Source organism: Oryctolagus cuniculus, chromosome 7, assembly GCF_051225735.1.
Source record: "Oryctolagus cuniculus isolate XC-2025 breed Fujian yellow rabbit chromosome 7, ASM5122573v1, whole genome shotgun sequence".
NCBI classification, from domain to species: domain Eukaryota; kingdom Metazoa; phylum Chordata; class Mammalia; order Lagomorpha; family Leporidae; genus Oryctolagus; species Oryctolagus cuniculus.
Window position 1 is genome coordinate 96,438,838 of NC_142873.1, and position 24,880 is coordinate 96,463,717.

At 45.6% G+C, this 24,880-nt stretch overlaps 1 protein-coding gene across 3 annotated transcripts in view; it reads right to left on the reverse strand.

Annotated features, from left to right (window-relative positions):
• The window catches only part of ST6GALNAC3 (ST6 N-acetylgalactosaminide alpha-2,6-sialyltransferase 3), a 611,484-nt gene that overhangs the window by 545,137 nt on the left and 41,467 nt on the right, over positions 1-24,880 (reverse strand). The window contains exon 1 of one of the 3 annotated variants that reach the window (XM_089337185.1): positions 10,966-11,233. The exons of the other annotated variants lie outside the window; for them this stretch is intronic. The gene's annotated coding sequence lies outside the window, so the exon portion shown is untranslated. Of the gene's footprint in view, positions 1-10,965; positions 11,234-24,880 lie in introns of those variants that run through there. 3 annotated transcript variants of the gene reach the window in all.

Below are 24,880 nucleotides of genomic sequence, written 5' to 3' on the forward strand. Positions count from 1 at the left end.
CACGAGCAAGCACAAAAACCCGACTTCAGAGGGCACTCACTCTCATGAGCAGAAGTCTTTAGTAGTGGCAGAGTACAAAAGCCTGGAGTGTGCAATTGGGTCCCAGATTCAAGCACACAGCTGAGAGGGAGCCTTTCACAAGCCCTGCTGTGGGGCCCCTTCACCACAACACGTGGAGGGACACTTGTTGACACCTGGAATCAATAATGTATGCCCAAGATTACAGCGGAGTTCATGGGTAGAAACCTACGCCAGGAGGGAAAGCAATCACATCTTTACCCGTACATCCACGTACTGCATTGGCCTTGAGGACACAAGATCTCTGAATACAGGAATTCTGCCTTAGGCAGCAGTAGCTCCACCAAGAATGTCCTCCCGTGATGGTCAGCTCAGAGCATGGTGGAATTACATGGATATTTGATGGTCATTAAAATGCACAACTTCTGAAGTCATGCCCCAGTCAGATGATTTTTATTCTGGGCCTTATTAGCTCTATGATCCGACCAAGTGACATAAACATTCTGAGCCTTAGCTTCCTCAACTGCAAAACAGAGATAATAATGTCAACCTAATTAGAGCATTGAGCTAATTTCTATAAAACACCCAGCTCCATTTCTGTCACATCCATAGATAAGTATTTGATTCGTTTTTAAACAAGTTATGCAACACCATGAAAAATACTTAAATATAAAATCTTATAGCAAAACATTGATACAAGCACAGTTTTGTGCAATAAAATGAAAAATATATATATACACCATAGAACAGGAAGAAATGCACTCAAATCTTAGCCACGATACCTTTGAGTTGTGGGGTTATAAGTAAATTTTTTCTTCTTTTCCAAATTTTCTCTTCTTTTAAAGATCTATTTATGTGAAAGGAAGAGTTAGATATTCCTTCCGCTGGTTCGCTCCCAAAATGGCCACGATGGCCAGGGTTGGGCCAGGCCTCAGCCAGGAGCCAGGTGCTTCAATCAGGTTTCCAATGTGGGTGCAGGACTCCAAGCACTTGGGCCATCCTTCACTGCTTTTCCCGACACACTAGTAGGGAGCTGATCAGAAGTGCAGCAGCTGGAACTGAAACTGGTGCCCATATAAGATGCTGCTGGCATTGCAGATGGCAGCTCAACCCAGTTAGCCACAATGCCAGCCCCTCAAATTTTCCTTTAAGGAGAAAATGTTACTTTTATAATAGCAAAATTGTACAGCTTTAGTAACAAGTAGTTATTAAACCTGACTTTTTTTTTTTTTTTTTTTTTTGACAGGCAGAATGGACAGTGAGAGAGAGAGACAGAGAGAAAGGTCTTCCTTTGCCATTGGTTCACCCTCCAATGGCCGCCGCATCTGGCACGCTGCGGCCGGCGCACCACACTGATCCGATGGCAGGAGCCAGGTGCTTCTCCTGGTCTCCCATGGGGTGCAGGGCCCAAGCACTTGGGCCATCCTCCACTGCACTCCCAGGCCACAGCAGAGAGCTGGTCTGGAAGAGGGGCAACCGGGACAGAATCCGGCACCCCGACCGGGACTAGAACCCGATGTGCCGGCGCCACTAGGCAGAGGATTAGCCTATTGAGCCACGGCACCGGCTAAACCTGACTGTTCTTAAAGGACCATTTGTGTGAAGATACAGATATGGGCCATGATCCACTCTGCCAGTAGACAGTGAAGAGCAAATCACACAGTTGTTACACGTTACAGTCAAGGAGACCAAAACAAGAAACAAACCAACAATGGCCACCTCTGGATATCTAATATCAGGAGAAAGACATGAAGGAAATGGAAATTTTTTCCCTGAGCAGGAAGAAAAAGCCAAATCCTGCCTCCTACATGTCTCCCAAACCACGGATCAACCTTCAGCTGATACCACATTAGTCAGTTTTGTGTTATTATAACAGAATATTGAGGCAATAATTTTAAATAAAATAGATTTATTTAGTTCAACATTCTGGGGTTCAAGGGCATGGCACCGGCATCAGCTCAGTTCTAGGGAGGACCTCATGACTGCATCACATCATGGCAAGAGTGTATGATCTGAGGGACAGATCCCATCTCTAAACAGGAAGCCAGCATGTCACTGGGGGTCCCACAATCCCTTCTCAGGGCATGCTTCTAATCAACCTAAAGACCTCTCACTGGGCCACATCTGCTAGTAGTCCCACCTGCCAACACTGTCACAAACCATACACAAACCATGGCAGTTAATACAATAGATCCATAAATAGCATGACAGTCACAGAATTCCAGAGCTGGAGGAAAGTGTAAGAGTCATCTGTCTGATACCCTCATCTCACAGTCTAGGAGCTTCAGGCCCAGAAAAGCCGAATGACATTCTTGGTCTGGTCAATAATCAGGGTGCCAACCATGACTGTGAAATTGCTCAACTTCATGCAGTGGGGAGACAGCCATGAGCAAAGTCCCTATACTCTTGGAGGTTCTATAAGAGAGGAAAAGAAAGAAAGAAATGTATACATATAATGTTGGGGAAGCAGTCACTGTGCAATCTGTTTGCTATCTCAATCAGTGTGCAGGGCTCAGAACATTCCCTAATTCAGAGGCAGAGTGCCCAGCTACCCAAATCCATAGAAGATGCAGTGGGCAGAGGTCCAGGGGCTCCTACTTCCAGTGGTTGATGTTGTATGCTCTCTGCCAGCCTCCACACACTAGGAACCCTCGCCTGGGATTAGTAGCTGGATCTTTCTTCTCAACAGTTTCTAACAATCAGCAGGTTTGCAAGGATCTTGACTGTAGCCTGGCAGAAATCAAGGGTTTATGGTTCTGTCACCAACCCCCTGTAAACTGACAGGCTAATGGAAATTCTGACCAGCCTCTGAATAAGCTGGGATAAATGGGATTTAACAAAACCCTCAGAACTGAAATGTATCAGGATGATAGGTCTTGGTAGAAACGTAGAATTTAGGACCCAAAAAGAGTATCTGCTGGTTGTTGCCACTTTGCTGTCTGTCCAAACAATTGGGATCTCAAGATACACAGACTAAAAATAAAACCTTCAGTAGGGAGCTCTGACCAGTGATGCTTGACTGCCAAATGAGAACCATTTTCATGCAAGGACAAAGCACCCATGGTATCACTAAAGATACAACTGTGGCATTGTGCTCATTCCCTAGGACTGAGAGCAGGAAACTGAGGGACAAATGTGGTCAGAAGCCAGGGGAGTCTTCTGCTGCCTGTTTGATGAGGGGTCTTAACAAGCCCCAATGTCTCAAGCATAAAGGCTAATTTGGGGAAGTTATCAAACAGCCCCGGACTGTAACACATGTCTGTCTGCATCAAATGGGACAACTGAGAGGACGTGACATGACAAATTGAAGCCACTGTTAGTTTGGAGGTCTGGAACACTGCCAGCACTGTGTCCCATTGCATGGGATTTTCCCAGAAGCAAGAACCCCTGGAAAATGGTTTAGGAAATCACTATAGCAATTAAGATAAAGGCCATGCATGCCTGGCTCTATGATCCTACCCTAGGATAGGACATGGCTGAAACCATCCTGTCCCATTCAGCCCTAGATGCCTTCAATAGGCAGAGGCCCCCACAGTGAAAGACTCTCTTGTCCCTTCTACTTTTCTCTGGGATTTTGGTGGTGGAGGCAGTAGACAAGCAGCACAAATTTGCATTGTGTAGAGGGGGGATGATAACCTGCAGAGCTGGATAAGAGACCTTTGAGGAAAACATCAGGGAAAATGGCCCCCAAAGGTAAAAGGGGAGACAACCAAAGAGGACAGAAACTATGTGCCCTGTAATAAGGTTATGGCTCCTGAAACATAAAACAGGTAAGACTGAGAAGATGGAAACCTCACCAAAGGCCTTCATCCATGGTATAAGCATGCTGTCCTCCCCGAGAAGTGCCTGAACTACCCTGCCATTTGTCATCATTGGGTAGGACAAGTCTCAGCACAGGTTTTGCCCAAATATTATGTGGATGACACCTTGGTTGTGGGTCCCACGACCACAGTGACTGGAGATGACTTGATGCAATCCTGGATATGCCCTGCAAAGCCAAAATCCCTTTCATCTTACAGCCCTGTCATGGTGACCTGGTCAACACATAACAATACAGGACCTCCTCAGGCTATCAGTGCAGCCACCTACCACACACCTCCACTGATACAGGTTCACACGCAGAACCATTCCTGTGTTGGCCACATTAATGTCATCTATAATATACATAGAAAGGCCCTCATATGAGTCAGACATTACTGACTCAAACTGGCACTTGAGGCAGAGATGGATGAGTAATTTCTTTCTTCAAGCCACAAGTGGAAATAGGCAGAGAAAACATGTAACTGGACTAGTCAGAATACAACTGCCACACCCTGGTTGGTTACTTGAACTCCCCCAGGATATGTGTTTTCCTGTATGCGTTCATGGGCCACAGAATGCCTTACCCCAGAGAAGGGTCTTGCTGTCTCAGAGTCCTTGGACCTGTTTTCCAAATGGTTGAAAAGACCCCACTCTACTGGTCCATCACAGGATAGCACCTGACACCCTTCTCAAGGACCAGCCTAACAGCTGTTCCAATTCAACTAGCCAAGAGCGTAGGCTTACATACCCTATAAAGATAATAGGAAACCTGTTTTTGACCACAGCAGATATAGCTAATGCTTCAGCCCACATAATTTAGAATCAACAGGGCTCACTGAACTGGCTAGCCAGGATGGTGATGGATAACCAGATCACCCTTGATTAGGCATTGGTAGAACAGGGTATCATGTGGGTTACTGCCAGCACTTCTTGGTATAAGTAATAAGGCAGACACACATAGAGAAAGAGAGAGAGAGAGAGAGAGAGAGAGAGAGAGAGAGAGAGAGAGAAAGTCTCCTATGTGCTGGTTCACTCCCCAAATACTTGCAGCAGGAGCCCAGAACACCATCTGAGTCTTCCACATGGGTGGGAGGGAACCAAATACTTGAGCTATCTGCTGCCTTCTCAGATGCATGTTAGTAGGAAGCTAGCTGAGAAGCAGTAGAACCAGGCACTCTGATGTAGGATGTGCACATCCCAAGAAGCAACTTAACTACTGTGCCAAATGCCCACCCTTGTAATAAACTATTCAGCGAAGATTATCTATCCTCAAGTAGGAGAGTTTTGTCTATACACCCACAGTTCCCAATATACTCTTTATTTGACCTGAGGGCTTTGGGCTGAAAACAATACTCCAGGAAGGTTTATTCCTCTTCCTTGGGCTGGTCCTGTTAGGAACTCTAACCAAGTGCTACCTGAATTGGGAATGGAAGCTCTATGCATATCATTCCCATACCATACTAAACTCAACTCTGTTTTCAGTGGTGAATATGGAAGCACTGAGTATGTGAGGTGGTTGTTGGCCCTACTGGGTGTCATAGGCTTTGTTTTCTTTTGTTCCTGGCACCATGATAAGCACAGCAGGTGGACTGTCAGGAAAGCAACCATTGCTAAACCTGTCACTCCTCCCTAGGACTGCCCAACTGATACCCTCGACTTGGAATCTTCCCTCATCAGGAACTGCCACTGGGCACCACGTCCTTCTTCCTTGTTAGGGAACTTCAATTCTTTGTAATGCAGAAGTGTGTGTATCATAGGGCACCTGGCCAGCCTCGCTTGCATATCTGGGGAGAGAACAAGATGTTCACATGCAGTAGAGAAGGTTGTATGCAGGCCACCATCCCATGGCAGCTCTCAGGAGGGACCTGCTAGCCATGGGAAACTGGTATACACTGTAGATGCTGATCTTGCTGCATTTTTTCTCCTTCCTAGGAATAAAGCTTTGTTCCCTGCAGTGACTTGTATGTTGAGTCTTCCTTGGTGGGTGCTCCCTACAGGAAATGCAGTTGGCTGAGGTCAGCAGACTTCCACTTCTAGTGGTTGGCCTATATTCTTCGCTATCTTTTGCGGGGTGGGAATCTTCACCTAGTATTGGTGGCAGTACATTCCTGGTTAACACCTGACATAATATCAGGAGGCAGCATCTGCTACAGGGAAACACAGGGTAAGGTAAGGAAATACAGGACATCATGGATCATAGAGGAGCTCACAATGAGAGCAAAGATGGCAGATGCTGTTTTGGCTTGAGAAGTACAACTGGAGGTATGTGCATGGTCATTTACCTTGCATAGACAGTTTCTAGGCATGCAGCTTATGGCTCCTGGCACTAACAGGAGACAACACTGCCTCTCCAAATGGTCAGTTGGCCCTATCACTACTGTGCTATCTCAGAAGACAGACATCACTGATACACCACAAGGTGCCTTTGCAGACTTTATTCCCACCTTTGGATGCCAATGAAAATACTAACAATACTTTTCTTGGAATAATGATGAGGAATGAGATAATCCATATAAAATTTTTAACACAATGCATGCCATAGGCATAAAATAAATATTGATTTCATATTAGAGTAAAATGTAGATAGACAAGTCCATTTAACACATAAAATTGACTGTAAATAAAGACAGAGCCTTGACTATTTCCAACCCACATTTGCAATGAAGCCTACACTTTGAACAACACAGTCGTTACCACACTCCCCTCACCAACACCTCTTGTAAGGGAGCAGGAAATGTTTATTTCCAAGCCAAATCAGATACAGTATTACTCTATTGCCAATAAAAAACATGACTAATGGTTTGGAGCCCCCTTGATGGCTCTTGATGTTGATTAGAAGCCCCAGGGGCAGTCAGTCCTCGCCACAGTAAGTTGTTGAGGCTTCTCCTGCACTACTTCGGCTCCATGACACCAGTTTCCTCTTCTACAAAAACAGCTGCGTCTTTGAGGACATACAGTTTACATAATACACTGCATGGAGTGGATAAAAATCTTGACCACGATTCCGGGAATCTACACTCTACCTTAGAACATTCCTCTTAGGGCTGATGCCCTGGTGCCTGTGGCGCCAGCATCCCATATGGGCACCAGTTCTAGTCCCGGTTGCTCCTCTTCCAGGAAGGCAATGGAGGATGGCCCAAGTCCTTGGGCCTCTGCATCTGCATGGGAGACCAGGAAGAAGCACCTGGCTCCTGGCTTCGGATCGGCACAGCTCCGACCGGTGCAGCCATTTGGGGAGTGAACCAAGGGAAGGAAGACCTCTCTGTCTCTCCCTCTCACTGTCTGTAACTCTACCCCTCAAATAAATAAATAAAATCTTTAAAAAAAATCCTCTTGGCCGGCGCCGCGGCTCACAAGGCTAATCCTCCGCCTAGCGGCGCCGGCACACCGGGGTCTAGTCCCGGTCGGGGCGCCGGATTCTGTCCCGGTTGCCCCTCTTCCAGGCCAGCTCTCTGCTGTGGCCAGGGAGTGCAGTGGAGGATGGCCCAGGTGCTTGGGCCCTGCACCCCATGGGAGACCAGGAAAAGCACCTGGCTCCTGGCTCCTGCCATCGGATCAGCGCAGTGCGCCGGCCGCATCGCGCCGGCCGCGGCGGCCATTGGAGGGTGAACCAACGGCAAAAAAGGAAGACCTTTCTCTCTGTCTCTCTCTCTCACTGTCCACTCTGCCTGTCAAAAATAAAAAAAAAAATTTTAAAAAAAATCCTCTTAAAATCATCACTGCCAACACTGAGAAACTCTGAACTTCACTGCAATCATTTTCTTTCCTAGTGCCTGATAAGAGTTTTGGAACTACAGGAACTACTTTCTTGCAGTTATAAAGGTGACATCCTTTCTGGATTCAAGAATGCTGAGACAAGACATTCCTCAAAGCACAGGTTGGAGCTGTTTAGAACTGCCACCTGACATCGTCCACTGGTTGTTTGACACTTCATATGTGCAACCTCCTTTAATTCTTTTTATAACATGGCCAGACAGATATTTCCACCCCCATATCACAGACAAGTTCATGGGTATACAGAGCAGTGACACTGTTTAACCAGGATAAAGGGAGCACTGAGAAACTCATGGCTCTGAATCCAAACACCACACTCTTCTGTCAGATGCTGCTTCCCGGAGCAATAGTCAGGGGACAGGATCCCTTATGCAGGTAAGGAGGATACTCAATTTAGAAGATAAATGTACTGGGGCCAGTGTTGTACTCAGTGGGTTAAGGCACCACTTGTGATGATGGCATCCCATATTGGAGCACCAATTCTAGGCCTGGCTACTATGATTCTGATCCAGCTCCCTGCTAATGCACCTGGGAAAGCAGCAGGAGATGGCCAAGAACTTGTGCCCCTACCATCCACATGGGAGACCTGGATGGTATTTCAAGCTCCTGGTTTCAGCCTGGCCTACCCTTGGTCATTGAGACCATTTGGGAAGTAAGCCAGCAGATGGAAGTGCTCTCTCTCTCGCAGACTTCAAATAAATTCAATTAATCTTTTTCAAAAAGAAATGTACTTCATCATGAAACATTTTCATTTAGGTCTACAAGGGATATATATTCATTCCTCATTATAAGAAGAGAGGCAGGGGGGCTGGCGCTGTGGTGCAGTGGGTTAACGCCCTGGCCTGAAGGGCCAGCATCCCATATGGGCACTAGTTTGAGACCCGGCTGCTCTGCTTCTGATCCAGCTCTCTGCTATGGCCTGGGAAAGCAGTGGAAGATGGCCCAAGTCGTTGGGGCCCTGAACCCATGTGCGAGACCTGGAAGAAGCTCCTGGTTCCTGGCTTCGGATCAGCACAGCTCCAGTCGTTGCAACCATCTGGTGAGTGATCCAGAGGATGGAAGACCTCCCTCTCCCTCTCTCCCTCTCTCTCTCCTTCTCTCTCTCTCCCTCTCTCTGTGTAACTCTGACTTTCAAATAAATAAATATTTAAAAAAAGAGAGAGAGAGAGAGGGAGGGAGAAACAGGGGAAGGGAAAGAGACAAGCAAAGGGAGGAAGGAAGAAGGGAAAGGAAGGAAAGGGGGAGAAAAGGAGGGAAAGAGAGGGAGAGAGAAGGAAAGGAGGTAAAGGGGGGTAGAGGAGGGTGAGGGTAGGAGGGAGGGGAGGAGAAGGGTGGGAGGGAGGGAGAGGAGGGGGAGGGTGGGAGGGAGGGAGAGGAGGGGGAGGGTGGGAGGGTTGGGGGAGGAGGAAAGGAAAGGGGAAAAGAAAGAAGTTCAACTTTTGCCTTAAGGCCATCAGTAATCAAATTTAAGAGTTAGTAATTAATTCTATTTGAAACAGGGGCCTAAGGTTAACGAGTGAGAGGAAAGGGGAAAGGAATATAGGAGCAAGGCATTAAAAACGCACTAAGGAGATGGAAGGGCATGGAAAGAAAAGGCATTAAGAAAATGAAAGACTTCTTGTGCTTTGTTTCTCATGAAATGTTAGAAGTAACTTCCTTATCAGCAGCACTCTCGAGACAGACCTCTAAAAATGTCTTTCAAAGCAAAGCAATGAGGCCCTTGACTTTATTGGGGGGGGGGGGGTTGGGTTGGTTCTATATTAACTTAAGTCTTGCAAATCCAGTAAGATTGCCAAACAGAATCCTAGGGGACCTCACTGTCTCCAACACCAGCACAAAGATTTACACTAACTGAACAGGGCTTTCCGCAGGGCCGCTCAACTGACTCCATCCATCTAAACAATATCCTCAGGCAGAACTGGGAATAAAAGCAGGGGATTCGAGTGCTGAGTGTCAGTGACGCCTTAGCCTGAACACCAGTGGCATACCCTGACTGGTTCTTAAAATGCCATCAGAATGCAGTAGACGTTGGTGTTCAAGAAAAGGCAGAAAACAAAAAGGTATCATCCCCCGATGAGCAAAAGCTGAGGAGATGCCAGAAACCGTCAACAACAAAAATTCTGAGCCCAGCTACAAAAGAGCCCGCCTTGTTCTGATGGGAAACACATGCTGTGCTGCAGAGAGAAGCCTGCTCTGATCTTCTGAGTGTATTCTAGGTACTAAAATAAGATCACAAAGGATGCTTTATGGCTCCTTCCAGATGGACCACAGAACCTTGCACTGCCAGTTGAACAGGGTTCAGTGTGAATCTGAGCACCAAATCAGAGGAGGGAGCAGTAGGGAGGGTTGGGGAGAAGAGGTCAGAATCCTGAGGATCACTCACGTGCAAGGACAGGGCCACAGACCAGGAAGAGGCCTGCAGGGGAGCCAGAGAAAGGCCAGATGAGGGTGAAGGCGAGACAGAGAGCAGGCAGCAGCAGTGATAACAGCCTTGGTACCTACACCCTGAGCAGGATCTGACTTTAAGGTGCAGGTATGGAGAGGAGTGGGGAAACCCACTGTAGGGAAGTTAAATTTTCCTGGCCTTTCATTCTAAATATGGATTCCAGCAGAGAGAAACCTTGCTGGCTATTCCTGGCCCAATGGGTTTAGACAGCGGCTAGCCCAGAGAAATATAATGGCAGCCACAAACACAAGCCATGTATGTAATTTTTAAATTTTCTGATAGTTTTATTATCAACAAGTTTTTTAAAAGGTGAAATTAATCTTATATCTTATATATCCAAAATTTCCCTTAGTATATTTATCAAAAGTAATTAGATCCTGGACCTCTGTTTTTATTCTTGAGATAGCTTATATCTTGTTGGTAGTAAGTCTTTAGTAACTGGGTGTGTATATTCATCTTAATTCATATCTGGTTCATGCCATCAACATTTCAAGTGCTCAGTGGCCATGTGTAGCAGGGGGCTACCCCATTGGGAAGTACAGTTCCACAGTTTGTGAACCCTTTACCTCTTCCCAGATTTTATTTAAACAAGCAAACCCCTGTGAAGAAGTACATGATCAACAGGAACTTTCTAAAAGGCCCAGGTAGCAGGCAGAATATCAAATCCAAATTAAGAAAAACTGGGACAACTAGGAAGATTTTTTTCAACACTATTACAAAAGGAAACCTAGCTGGGGATCAGTGCATCCCAGGTTAGTGGCAGAACAAACAGCACAGCAGATGACAGCTGCTGTGGAGGGGGCATCAGAGCCAGTTCTCTGAGAGGAATAAGTCAATACAGTGTTTGTTGTACTCAGTAGGCGGAGTACAGTATGTCCCTGAGAAGGATCTGCTGCACTACGCAAGGCACGTGGGTCCCAACTTACCTACTGAGACAGGGCCCTCCCCGTCCCACTCAAGGGCATCTGAAGAATTTCTGCCTGCAAGTTCTCAAAACCTTCCAGTTAGCTCATTACTTCGAAAGTCTGCGTGTGATTTCCTCATCATGCGGATGCTAGCAGGACTCAGCTTTGGGGCTTTCTACCCGCAACTCATCAGCAGCAAGGCAGGCTCCCCACGGAGGTAAGGCAGGCAGGCAGGAGATGAATGGAAATGTCTAGCTGAGGATCACCTGGCAACCCAGCCATCAGCTGGGAACCCGGCTAAATTGTGCTTGCCTCTGTTCTCCCGCTTTTGTGACCCTCACAGCTGCACCTGGAATCAAAACATTCCCTTTCTCTTTAGATAACCCCAGAAGATGTTCCTTGGCAATTTCCACTCCTGAGAAAGCAAAAGGGCAAAACATTGACACCCATGCCCGCAAGACAACCAAATCTCCATTCTCACCTTCCTCTCACCATCTTTTCCTTCCCCACCTCCTATTTTGTACTTCAGTTGTACCATACGGATGGTGGGTGCTCCCTCCCTCACACAAACATACACATGTAAATGCACACACTCAGATGCACACACATTCCATAGACACAGAAGTGGTCACGTACGTAACAGAAATGGCTCTGAAGATCAATGAACCCAAATCCCACTGCTAACATTTGCTTGCTTCATACCCTTGGGCAAACTATATGACCTCTGTGAATTTTCTTATCTAAAAAATGGGAATAATAACTGTAGTACAACAGAGACGTGTGTGGACCAAAATGAGTTAATGTATTAAAAGAAGTCAGTGCATTCTAAAGTAAAATGAGCAGAACTGGGCCTGGAGCATGTTAAGAACTCTACAAGCAATTACTATTATTTATTACACCACTGCTCAGTTTTCAATAAGTGAAAGCTATAATGATGATTATTAAAATATTTACTTCTTTCTTCAAGGCTCCCCTCAGCTACCACCTCATTCTGCTGGCTTTTCTTGATCATTCACTACACCAGCCCCTTACCTGACACACAGGAAACACACTCATTTAGATTGGATGCCCCCCTCTTGGTAGCTAGCACTTCCTCCTCTTTGCATTCTTAATACAGTGATAATGTGTTTAGTAACCATCTGTTTATGTGTTTGTCACTTTCCCCACAGCACTGCTTCTTCAACATTAACGTGCAGATGAAGCACCAGGACATCTTGTGAAAATGCACACTTCGACTCAGGAGATCCGGGGTGGGGCCTGAGATTCTGCATTTCTAATGACTTTCCAGGTGCGAATGATATTGCTAATCCACGGACCACACTTGCAGCAGCACCAGTGTGGACCATTTAGCTCCTCCTGAACAACGCCCACAGCTGTCTGTGCTCTGCAGCTCCAGCACTCATCTCAGTCCCTGCACCTGCTAGATGCTTAATAGAGTCTGGCTGAACTGGTGGGAATGCTGCTACCTGTTCATTGAGCTCTGGTGTCTCCGCCGTAGCTGGTCCACACCACCAGGATATGGAAGGTGCTCTGAGGTCGAGAGAACATTCTGAGGCATAACCGCCCTCACGTTAAAGCCACCCAAGAGGCTACGTTTAGTCAGGCAGCAACTCTAGGGTTTGAAAACCTTATGAGCAGGTTACCACCTCTCATGAGAGGGTAACAAAATGTGTGCACGTTAAGCATAAATTTCATGGCCAGCCAAGGTGGCTTCAAGGAGTCATTTGGTTCACCCTGAGAAATTCTTGGTAAACAACTCAGTGTTTCAGTAGCTTAAGAGAGGATGAGCCATTCACCTGTCTGCCTGTCCACCTCCCAGCAGACATGGGGCATATCTGATGCTCACTCATATCTGGAAAGGCATCAGAACAACAAAGACTTTGCTGATATTACAAAATCAACCTTTTGTTCCACCATCTATGAAGAGGAAGTGTGGCAGACGGGAGGGCACACTCCACATAGAACCTGATACCCAGATTCACCCCAGATCCCATTTAAATATTAAGTTCTTATGTTCAAGGCATGCTTTCAGTTTCTGAGAAAATGCAAATTCTCTACACTTGTGGAACTACCAGGAAGGCAGAAGATAAACTTGCAAGCAAAACAAGAGGACTTCAAAAAGTTCCAGAGAAATGAGAAATCTATGCATGAATTCAGAAATTTTTTGCACCAAAATAAAACTTATCTTTGAATCTCACTTTACATGAATTTTCTGAATCACCCCTGTACACTGTACTGTCAGGAATGCACGGTGCTCAGATGGGAAAATAAATGAGGACAAAGTTTAGAGAGTAGCAGATTGGCAGAGCACTTGGAAAGTGATCCTGAGGAGGCAGCCTCTAAGCAGAGACATGAAAGAAGGCAGGGGAGGGGGCCACTGGTTCAAGTCCTGGTTGCTGCAGTTCTGATCCAGTTCCATGCTAATGAGCCTGGGAAGGCAGCGGAAGATGGCCCAAGTGCTTTGGCCCCCACACCCACGTGAAAGACCTAGATGAAGCTCCAGACTCTTGGCCTCAATGTGGCCCATTCCCGGCTATTGCAGTCATATGGGGAGTGAACCAGCAAACGGAAGATACCTGTGTGTGTGTGTGTGTGTGTGTGTGTCCCTCTCTCTCTCTGTTAACTCTGCCTTTCAAATAAATTGTTAAAAATAATAGCCACAAAGAAGGCTGCAACAGTGTGAGCAGACATGGTGAGAAGGACAAGCAGTCAGAAATGCAAGGTCCAGGGCACAGAGGTTAGGGCCTAAGCCCAGAGAAGCAGTCTGTGCGTGTTTTTCTGAGTAAGATATAAACCTGGAGGGTCTATACACAGGGAAGGGTTGTGGTTTGACCCACATCTTTTTTTTTTTTTTTTTTTTTTTTTTTTTTTTTTTTGACAGGCAGAGTGGACAGTGAGAGAGAGAGACAGAGAGAGAAAGGTCTTCCTTTGCCGCTGGTTCACCCTCCAATGGCCGCCGCTGCAGCCGGCGCACCGCGCTGATCCTGGCAGGAGCCAGGAGCCAGGTGCTTTTCCTGGTCTCCCATGGGGTGCAGGGCCCAAGCACCTGGGCCATCCTCCACTGCACTCCCTGGCCATAGCAGAGAGCTGGCCTGGAAGAGGGGCAACCGGGACAGAATCCGGCGCCCCAACCGGGACTAGAACCCGGTGTGCCGGCGCCGCAAGGTGGAGGATTAGCCTATTGAGCCACGGCGCCGGCTCTGACCCACATCTTTAAAAGTGTTTACGTGGGGCTGGTGGTCTTCTGATCCAGCTCTCTGCTATGGCCAGGGAGACCAGTAGAAGATGGCCCAAGAAGATGGTCTCTATATAGGATACCCAGAAGAAGCTCCTGGCTCAAATAAATAAATAAAAACCTTAAAACAAGTGCTGATGCATGGAGAAAAGACAGTGCCCCATTAATCCGAGCAAGAGGCTGGGGAGGTGGTGGTGTGGAGACCCAACAGAACTTGCTGATGTACTGGAGGAAAGACAAGAGGATGACCTCTTGATTTTGGCCTTAGGACTTGGAGTGGCAAGCAGAATGACGGCCCTCAAAGACGTCCGCACACCAAGCTCCAAAACCTGTGTGTGATGTTCCACGGCAAAAGGGATTTTGCAGATGTGATCACATCATGGATGCTGAAATGCGGGGAGTGTCCTGCATCACCCAGGTGGGTCCAGTGTAATCACAGGGAGCCTCATTAGGGAAGATCAGAGGCAGGAGGGTCAGAGAAGGAAATGTGACAATGAGAACAGAGGCCAGAGTGATGCAGGCCGGAGCCAAAGAACACAAGGAGTCTCTAGAAGCTGAAAAAGGCAAAGGAAAGAGTACCTCCAGAACCTCCAGAAGTGACACAGCCTTGCTGACCCAGGTTAGACTTCTGACCTCCAGAATGATGAAAGAACAAATTGCCCCTGCTCTAGCTTGGTGCTAATTTGTTACGGCAGCAAAAGGACACTAATATGCCTGGGCTCTCCATGATGACACTTCCTGGGGCAGCACTGGAGAAGGAGCAGGAATCAGGACTTGGGCCTGCTGGATTTGAGGGGTTCATCACCTTTCCACATGCAGATACCAAGTTGGCCGATGAGAACCAACCCTGGAGCTCAGAAGAAAACTGGAACCTCAAGTGACCTTGACCAAGTTCCTAATTTCTCTAGCTTCAGTATCTTGTATAAAATGGAGATTAGATCTTCTTTACCTCAAAGACCAAGGAGACAATTCATCCATGTGTTCAGAGAACCACTAGTGCAAGGCAATAAAAATAATTTATTGTTAATAATTTATTGTTATTCCAGTAAATAAGCCTGTTACCCCAAGGCAATGGTCTCATTCCTCACAGAGACCTTGTAATGTCTTCTGTCTCCACAAAGTTCATTATATCCCGCCAAGCTCCCCAGAAAGCAGAGGGAAGCACTGACAGCAATAAGCAGCTACCGTTCTCCAGGAAACACCAGATCACACTGGGCAAAACCAATCCATAGGACTGTACGGAAGCTCCCTCCCTCAACCAGCCGTTGCAGACCCGGTGTCGAGCTTATATCCAATAGCCATATAACAGGGATGTTTATTTTATTTCCTGACAAATGGTTAGTGAATGTGAAAGGACTTTAGAGGCTGGTCAGTGAAGCCTAAGTTCCCGCCAAATGTAGGACCCATTCTTCCATTCTTAGCCCAACCATTTGCCAAGCAGTGGCAGAGGCCAGGCCCTGTTCTGGGTGCTCCAGGTACAGCACCACACACAGCTGGCCTGTGGTTGGGAGATAAACTCCTCTCACAACCCCGCAGCTGCCCACTACAGAAGATATTTGCTCTCCATGAGGCTCTGGAGACCAGTTCCCAAACCTATTTGAATCCCAGTTGCATATCTATAAAATAGGTGTTATGAACCCTGGAAAGTACCCTGGCATAAGTGCTTGGTACTCACCAAGGACTCAGTATCCAGTCACCTTCATTATTATAGTTATTCTTCAGTTTTACCTAAAATTACTTATAAACACCCTAAAATATGCCTCCCTGCAATCTCTAATATGATAAAGTAAAATCTGTCTTCCCTTGACAGCCTTCAAATACTTGGAGAAATCTTTCCTTATACTCTTCATCTCTCTTCCAAGCCAAATGCACTCCTACCCCTCACACAACTGAATTCCAAGAACCCCTTCCCACGCTCCCATTGCTTGTTCTTATATGCACTTATATTTGGCCACATCCCCTTAAAACACGGACCTCAGTGGGACACAGTAGTCTAGCTGATGTCAAGGGTGATGGAACTGTTATATAATATTTAGTATTATAGGACCTAATCATTGCTTCAATTATTCACAAGCAATTCCAAAGACCCATGACTTGTTCCAGTGTGAAACTTCACAGGAGAACAAGTTCAGATACTCCAGGTAGTGCAGTCAGAGTTTAGACTCTCAGAACCCAGCACCTTTCTGGCAATGAAACCTGAGGTTCCCTCCTTGCCCTTGTGTACAGTCATGCCTGGGAAATGATGACAAACTTGGGTTCCTTCTGAAAATGTCCCAACAAGCAAGGGAAAACCCTTCAGTCAGTCAGATGGTATTCACAGAAAAAGATCTGCAAAGGAAATCCCATGTGAATCCATATAGAAACAGGATTTGGAAAAAACAAAGAGCCCTATTAACACTTGCATATTCAGGAGCTGGAGGTTTGTAAGGGACTTCAACCACAGCTTTTGCAAATATCACGTTTCCTCTGCGTAGAAGTCAATGCTTAAGAACACTCTAGGTCTTCTGCACAGGAAGCAGGCAGTGCCTCGTGTGCATCTCTGAGCTCAGACAGCCCCTGAGCTCCATCCCAGTTCTGCCAGGCGCTGCCGGGCACTGAGAAAGTGTCTCTCCCATGTGCTTTGTTCTCCCTGACTACAAAATGACGAGGTTAGATTAAGTCAGAGATTCTTAACCTGTTGCCTTGAGACAGGTAATTCGGAGGAAATGTTCACCAAGTGAAGTCTTAAATATATGGATACATATATTTTTAGAGTAAAGGAGGCATAGCATTTATGAAAGTCTAGGCACTGTGACACTGCCTTGCATAATAGTCTCCATAATAATTGCTAATGCTTAAAAACTGACTATGTGCATCATAAATATTATTTTACTGAATCATAATAGCCCCCTGAAGTAGGCACTGTTTTACTGAATTTTATCAGAAAGAAAATTGAGGGGCCAGTGGGTTAAGCTGTTGCCTTCAGTGCAGGAATCCCATATGAGCACCAGTTCAAGTCAGCTGCTCTACTTCCAATCAGCTCTCTGCTATTGTGCCTGGGAAAGCAGCAGAAGGTGGTCCAAATGCCTGGATACCTGCACCCATGTGGGAAACCTGGATGGAGTTAATCTTTGAAAAAAAGAAAGAAAGAAAGAAAATTGAGATTCAGAAAGATCCATAACTTGCCTGACTTCACCAATGGTATTAACACCAGGTGGGCTATCCACACAGGTCCGAATCCACAGAGCCCACTCTCACACTCCACATACTGCACGCTCCCAGGTAGCCCAAACACTAGGTAACCAGACTGATCAACGATCACCCCACAGTGTGGAACTGTCTTTACCCATCTGCAGGCTTCTCTTTCTCAATGCTCAGCAGCAGCTGGCAGGGGCTGTTCGTTCAAATTAGCAGGCCCCAAGACCAGCCCAGCATGAGGGACCTGCTGCTAGGTAAACTGCTTGCCGGGAGCTGCCGGTGCAACAAGGACAGAATGAGGCAGGTGGAGCTGGTCACACTTAGAAATAAACCGCCCTTGAGGTTTCCACTAATACCACTGCTGTTCGCATCACTTCAAAAAGAAGTAAGACCTGAGAGGGCAATGAAGACTCAGATCAGAGAGAATGCTACAGCTAAGTGTTGATTTCTTATTAAGTTTTTATAATCACATCCATACATTATCATGTTCAAGTGTTTCTGCTTATGCAGTGAAGTTCCTTTCATCATATTTGCATTCTTGGAAAATGTGAGATGAATTTAACCTCCCCTGTCCCTTTATATCCTAAACCTAAACTACACGACAACTGACTTTCCAGGAACCAACAAGCCCTGAGGCCCATCTGCAGTCTGAAGATGGTCTTTTTTTTTTTATTTTAAAAGAATTATTTTATTATTTGAAAGACAGAGTTACAGAGAGAGGTAGAGCCAGAGAGAGAGAGAGAGGGAGAGAGATCTTCCATTCACTCTCCAAATGACCATAATGGCCAGAGCTGAGCTGATGCAAAGCCAGGAGCCAGGAGTTTCTTCCAGGTCTCCCACATGGGTGCAGAAGCCCAAGGACTTGGACCATCTTCTACTGCCTTCCCAGGCCACAGCAGAGAGCTGGATCGGAAGAGGAGCAGCCAGGACTCAAACCAGCGCCCATATGGGATGCTGGCGCTGCAGTCTGGGGCCTTAGCCCACTGCACCACAGCTCTGGCCCCAAAGATAGGTCTTAAAGCAGACTTATTATATCTAACTGGACTTCAACAAGTTCATGGACAATGCACATTACAAAAAATATTATGCATGGATTTCAACAGTTTTTGTACCCAAATAAACTTTTCTTGTAATTCCACTTTTCCACAAACGTTTCCTCCTGTATCTGAATATCTGTGCAAAGACAATAATTTGACATTAGTTACAGAAACAAACTGGTGAAAATAAACAGAAAATGGGGGGTTTATTTTGTTTGTTTCTTGTTGTTTTTTAAGAGAAATACTGTTATATAACAGAAGCCTAAACTAGGACAAATGCTGGAAAAGTCTGGACCTAGGGCCTGGAGCACGAGCAGGACCCAGGCAAATGCTCCCTACTCTGTCTCCCCTCCGGGTCTGTCAGGGCAGTCTCCTTCCTCCAGCTCTGCTCCTGCTCCACAGGCACTAACAGACAGAGCGAGGCATCCAATACCACTTCCCTTTGCTGTCCCCCCCCTTTTTTTTTTGCTGCCAGGCAAGAAATTAACTTCTCTTTCTCCATCTCAATTCCAATACTCCAAGGAATTAAGTAAGAAAAACCCTTGGATCAATCAACTGTGGTAGGACAGAGTAGCCTAAAGCCAGGGGGCTGCTTCCATGGTAACCATGGAGACAGCATAATAGGCAATTTCCAGAAAGGGGAAGGGCTCAAGGAGACACAGGCGAGCTGCAGGCAAAGCTGCAATATGATGTGTTCCCTACATGTCTTCCCATGTTACACAGTGACCTTAAGAGAGAAGAAAATCCCTAGTTCATGGAGTCCGAAGTCCTCAGTGGCAAAGAAGCTGCCTGCCCGGGCCCTGGCCTCCACTTCATCCTCTTCTGGGCACTCTCACCTCCCACATTTAGCATCAGGCCCTGCATTTCCTTTGTGCCTCTTCAGACACAGAGTGTTTCTCACTTCCAAGCCCTCACCTACAGTCAGCCCTATGCTCCATCCTTCCCACCTGACCACCTCTCCACAGCCTGCCTTCTATTTAGACTCCCTCAGGGCCCCTGTCCAGGCCGCAGCACTGGCCACAGCTGCAGTTAAAGGGCTGGGCAGCTTTTGAGTTTAGTTTCTTTTTTTCCCGTTATTCAGTAAACTTGAGGGTAGAAGGTGTCTCTCCGGTTTGTATCTAATTTTGTGGTGTACAGTACCTTGCAACAGTAAATGTTCAAAAGATATTTAATGCATATTTTTTTATTGAACCAGGCAAAATTTTAAATCTTATGTCTAATATAACAGTATCGAAAAGGCAGGAGTGGCCTAGAATCAAAGTATTTCTCACTTTTCATTTTCAGAGAGGAACCAATTGGCAGGCGATGGCTTGCAAGGCCAACCTCAAAGGCACAAGGGCTGCTTCATTACACCAAGGCAACCCTAAAAACAAAATCAATCCATGGTCCATCAGGAAGCAGAATTCCTGCACTCAAATAAGCCAAGTATATATTGCCATCTTTAATGTTTTTCTAGAAACAGCCTATTGGTCACTCATCTGAAAACCAGAAATCCCAAAACACAATGATTCTTTTTGACCTAAAATCAAAAGATATATAACCAAATGATCATGACTTAACACTCACAGCTCCTGTTGAATGTCAATGATTCCTCTTGCTGCTTTAATACTAAATGTGGCTTTGGAATATGATAGGCATGTAATAAATTGAAATTCTTTCCTTTCTAACTGGCATTAAAAAATTACAACCACCCTACATCCATCATGAATCTTGCCAGGTGGTGAGACAGGGGCCGGGAAGGAGCTATCCAGTTTACTTGGAGACATATTGAAATATACTGACTTGAAGAAAGTATACCAAAACCAAGCCTAGGTTCCTAGGGCCAAATTCCCACCATGAAGTGTTTGGAAATATATCCTGAATTCTAATATATCTGACAAGCAAGTCTACAGCGGCAATAGCTAAATAAAACCTAATTCCAACAACAGAGAACAAAAGGACAAACCATGCCATTAGTTTAAATGAGACAAAGCTGCCATACCAATCACTTGCTCTAGCAGGCATGTCCCTTCTCATTTCTGGCACACTTTGGACTCCCTCTAGGGAATCCTCTCCACTCTCCAATCCCTGAGATACAACTGCAGAAACCTACTATTTATGTGCACTCTGCCATCTGCTCCCTCCCCGCCACTTTTTTTTTTTTTTTTTTGACTAATTCTTCCTAGGTAGGTCTCTTCTTCAACTATACAAGTAAAATTTTTTTAAGATTTATTTATTTATTTGAAAGTCAGAGTTACAGAGAGAGAGAGGTCTTCTATTCTCTGGTTCACTCCCCAATTGGCCGCAACGGCTGGAGCTACACCAATCCGAAGCCAGGAGCCAGGAGCTTCTTCGGGTCTTCCACATGGGTACAGGGGCCCAAGCATATGGACTATCTTCTACTGTTTTCCCAGGCCATAGCAGAGAGCTGGATTGGAAGTGGAACAGCTGGGACTTGAACCGGCACCCATATGGGATGCCAGCACTGTAGGCAATGACTTTACCAACTTCACCAAAGCTCTGGCTCCCAAGTATAATTTCTAAAAATAATATAGGGTACTTAATTATGCAACTTCCATTTTAGTTTAATAAGACATGTGTTTTGTCATCAGGAAAACAATGTGCTCATTGTCACAATATAGAACTGGGAAAAATCAGAAAGAAGAAAATAAGTACCTCTCAGTTTACTGCTCAGAGGTTTTTTTGTTACAACTCGTGGTCTAGTACTAAACAAAAGGTGCCAGCACCATGAAAGAACTGATAACCAATCATACAAATAATGATTGAATTCTTCTAAGTGCTAAGTAAAAGTACAGGAGAAGATGCTATGGAAACCATGATGGAACCCCTTACCCTAGTTAATATTTGGGTGTCCATTCTCCCTATATTTTTTTCAGAGTAAATACATGTTAAATATGTGTACATTTTTTAACCCACCTGGAATTAGATAGTACATACTGCTTTTAGATAAAAACTTCATTTTTGATTTCCAAAGCTAAGTTCCAGAAACAAAGGAGTTGTTTCTCTCAGAATGTCCTTCAGAAATTCCAGGAAACAATGGTAAGCAAGATAGCCATCACGGAATCACAATTGGCCACAGCTGAAACCAATGAATTGTGTTTTCCAGATCTCTCTGAAGCAGTCAAATAATCCCTGGCCAAAAAGGGACCATTGTCAGTGCAAGATGAGGTCATCACATCATCTCAAAGGCACAATCAAGAGTATATAAAGCATACATTCTAGATTCCTCTTCATCCTCCTTCTTTTAGGGTCTCAAATTTGTCAAAATGGCTCATCTACCATGACATCACCACGGAGTTCTGGGCTTGCAGAAAACCCCTTGTAACAACATCATTTGGAACCCTCACCACCACCACCTGACCTTCCCTTTCAGATCCATGTGAGATTGGGCAGGGATTCCAAAATCCATCTCCAATGGAGATCACTAAGACATCAGCCATTTTCTGGGTGGGACTTTGTTCTCTGATCACCTCTGTCTATAGGATTTCTGTTCCATGCCTCCACCCCCATTAATCTAGACATACAATCTCAATGCTTTCTTCAGTTTCCACAAAACAATCCACTCAAAAACCATTTGTGAGTAAAAATAAAGTTACTAAAGATTGACGGGTCACAGAAACGAGATGGCACATCAAACCAGATACACATAAAACAAATTTTAAAATATTACAGTCCCTCATATCTCTAGGGTTTTCATCTTGATCTTTTATAGCACACATCATCTAGTCTTCTGTCATCTTTCCATACTGTCTTTCTCTTCTCTCTCTCATTCCTATATCTCTTTCCCACCCATTCCTAGAGCAGAAAAAAAAACAAATTTGTTTCACTGACTCATGCACAAAGATCAGTCATCTCTTTTCATAACTTGGATTCCCCACACACCAATGTTTTAAGTGTTTTACTACTGACTCCAAATGACTTATCATGGCATTTTCCCAAAAGCAGTTCCCTCCCTTAGGGAAAGTCTGGTACAACCCATTAGATTGTTAACATTTTTTTGCCTTTTTATATTGGATTTGTAAGGATCAAGTCCCTTGACGAGGCAGACCACCCACTGGTGGGAATCTATAACCTGTCTACACAGGTTGCTTCTTCAAAACTCAACCTTATTCTTGAACTCTCAGGGCTAGAAAGACCTTTAAAGATGATCTAAAGTAGTCTTCTTGTTCTACAACAGTTCAGTGAGCTGACATTCGAAAGCCACAGTGCAAGTTAGTGGCAAGCCAGAATTGTACAGTCCCCATTCTCCTAGGACAACACAGATAATTCTGTGCTCACAGAGACACATTATTATTGCAGACAATTCAAAAGCAAGACCAAAAGCCCAAAAGGTTTCTGTTTGTTATTGAAATAAATAAGCATACTTCAACATGTTCATAGAAAAGTAGAATTTAAAGTTTATTTTGATGGGGAGGGCACGTGGCACAGTGGTTATGATACCACTTCATCCCAAATTGCACTTTCTGGGTTCAAGTATCAGCTCTGCTTCTAATTTAGCTTCCCTGCACCCACATGGTAGACCCAGAAGAAGCTTCTGGTTCCTCACTTGGGATCAGCCCACTTCTGGCCTTTGCAGCCATTCTCTCTGTGGGGAGCGGCTCGGACTGGACTGTTGCTGGAGTTGGGACTTATTCTATGCACCTGCTCTCCCACAGTGTGGCGCTGGGAGAGAAGAAAACAGCTTCTACACAGCTGCCTCCAGTTCAACCAATAAACTGTAGGACTTGCTCCTGATTGGAGGAGAGCAGCGTACTCGGCGTGTGGGCAGCCGAGTTGGGATTGGCAGAGGAGGACTATAAAGGAGGAGAGAGACGGCATGCACCAGGAACATCTAAGGGGAACATCTAAGGGGAACACCTGTGCAGCCTCCGAGAGAGCCGGCCGGCGGAGTGCCGCTCCCCTGTGGAAGTGGGGAATGTGGCCAGGGGGAACTGCCCTTCCACGGAGGTGGAAGGGATAGTAGCCAACCCGGGGAGGGCCGAGCAGACAAAAGAACAGCGCAGGGTCTTGTGTCGTTCCTCCACGAAGAGGGGGAGCGACACTCTCTCTCTCTCTCTCTCTCTCTCTCTCTTTCTCTTTCTTTCTCTTTCCCTTTCTATGCTAATGTACACCTTGGGAGGAAGCAAGTGGCTCAAACACTCAGGTCCCTGCCATGCACGTGGGAGAACCCAATTGAGTTCTAGGCTCTTTGCTTTGTCCTAGTCCACTGACAACTGTTGCAGGCATTTGGGAAGCGAGCTAGTAGATGGAAGATTTTTGTCTTTATCTCTCTGTCACTCTTTGCCTTTCAAATGAAAATAAATTAATTGGGTCCAACTTCGCAGTGCAGAGGGTTAAGCTACCAGCTGTGACACTGACTCCCATGCTGGAGTGCCAGTTGGAATCCTGGAAGCTCTACTTCCAATCTAGCTCTCTGCTAATGCATCCTGGAAAGCAGCAGAAGATAGCCCAAGTGCTTGGGCCCCTGCCATCCACATGGGAGACCAGGATGGTGCTCCTGGATCCTGGCTTTGGCCTTGCCCAGACCTAGTTGTTACAGTCACTGGGACAGTGAACCACCAGATAGAAGATCTCTCTCTCTCTCAGTCTCTCTCATTCTCACTCTGCTTGTCACTCTGCCTCTCAAATATGTAAATTTTAGAATAAAAAAGAATTTTGTTTTAAAATCTTATATTGGTACAAAGAAATTTTGAAATCCATGCACAGCTTCTTCATAACAGATATTTTCATGAACTCTTGGAAGATATCCCCCACAAGCATGGATTTCAAAAAAATTTGCACCAAAATAAATTTATCTTTTAATTTCATTTTCCATGATAATTTTGAAGTATGCTTATTTTTAGGTACTTGTTTCTACACCCTTTATAAAGGAGGCAAAGTCTTCTAATTCACAACAAATGATAACATTCAAATGCCACTAGTATTACCCATCTTTGGTTATACAACATCCTTGTATTAGGGTATAGTATTTGAGGGGAACAGGGCCAAAATCCAGTTCTTTCCTGAGAACAGGGTTCCAAGGAGGAAAGGATATGAAGACTATGAGGGTGCTGAAGGAATGAAAAGCAATTAGAATAAACCCTTTGGAGAAAAGAACAGAAGAAAAACCAGACATGGTCAGCCCTTCCAATTTCTATCCAGATACCCAATAAATGGTAAACATATTAAACTTCAATGATGACTCTTAACTCACTGCCTGATCCTCTCATACTCTATCCTATCATTTTAAAAATGAGCCTGGCATTATGGCACAGCAGGTAAAGCCTCCACCTGCAATGCCAGCATCCCATATGAACACCAGTTTGAGTCCCAGCTGCTCTATTCCCAATCCAGCTCCCTGCTAATGGTCTGGGAAAGCAACAGAGGACGGTCCAAGGGCTTGGACCCCTGCACCCACATGGGAGACTTGAAGAAGCTCCTGGCTTTGAGTAGGCCCTGTTCTGGCCTTTGCATCTACTCTCTCTCCCTCTCTCTCTCTCTCTCTCTC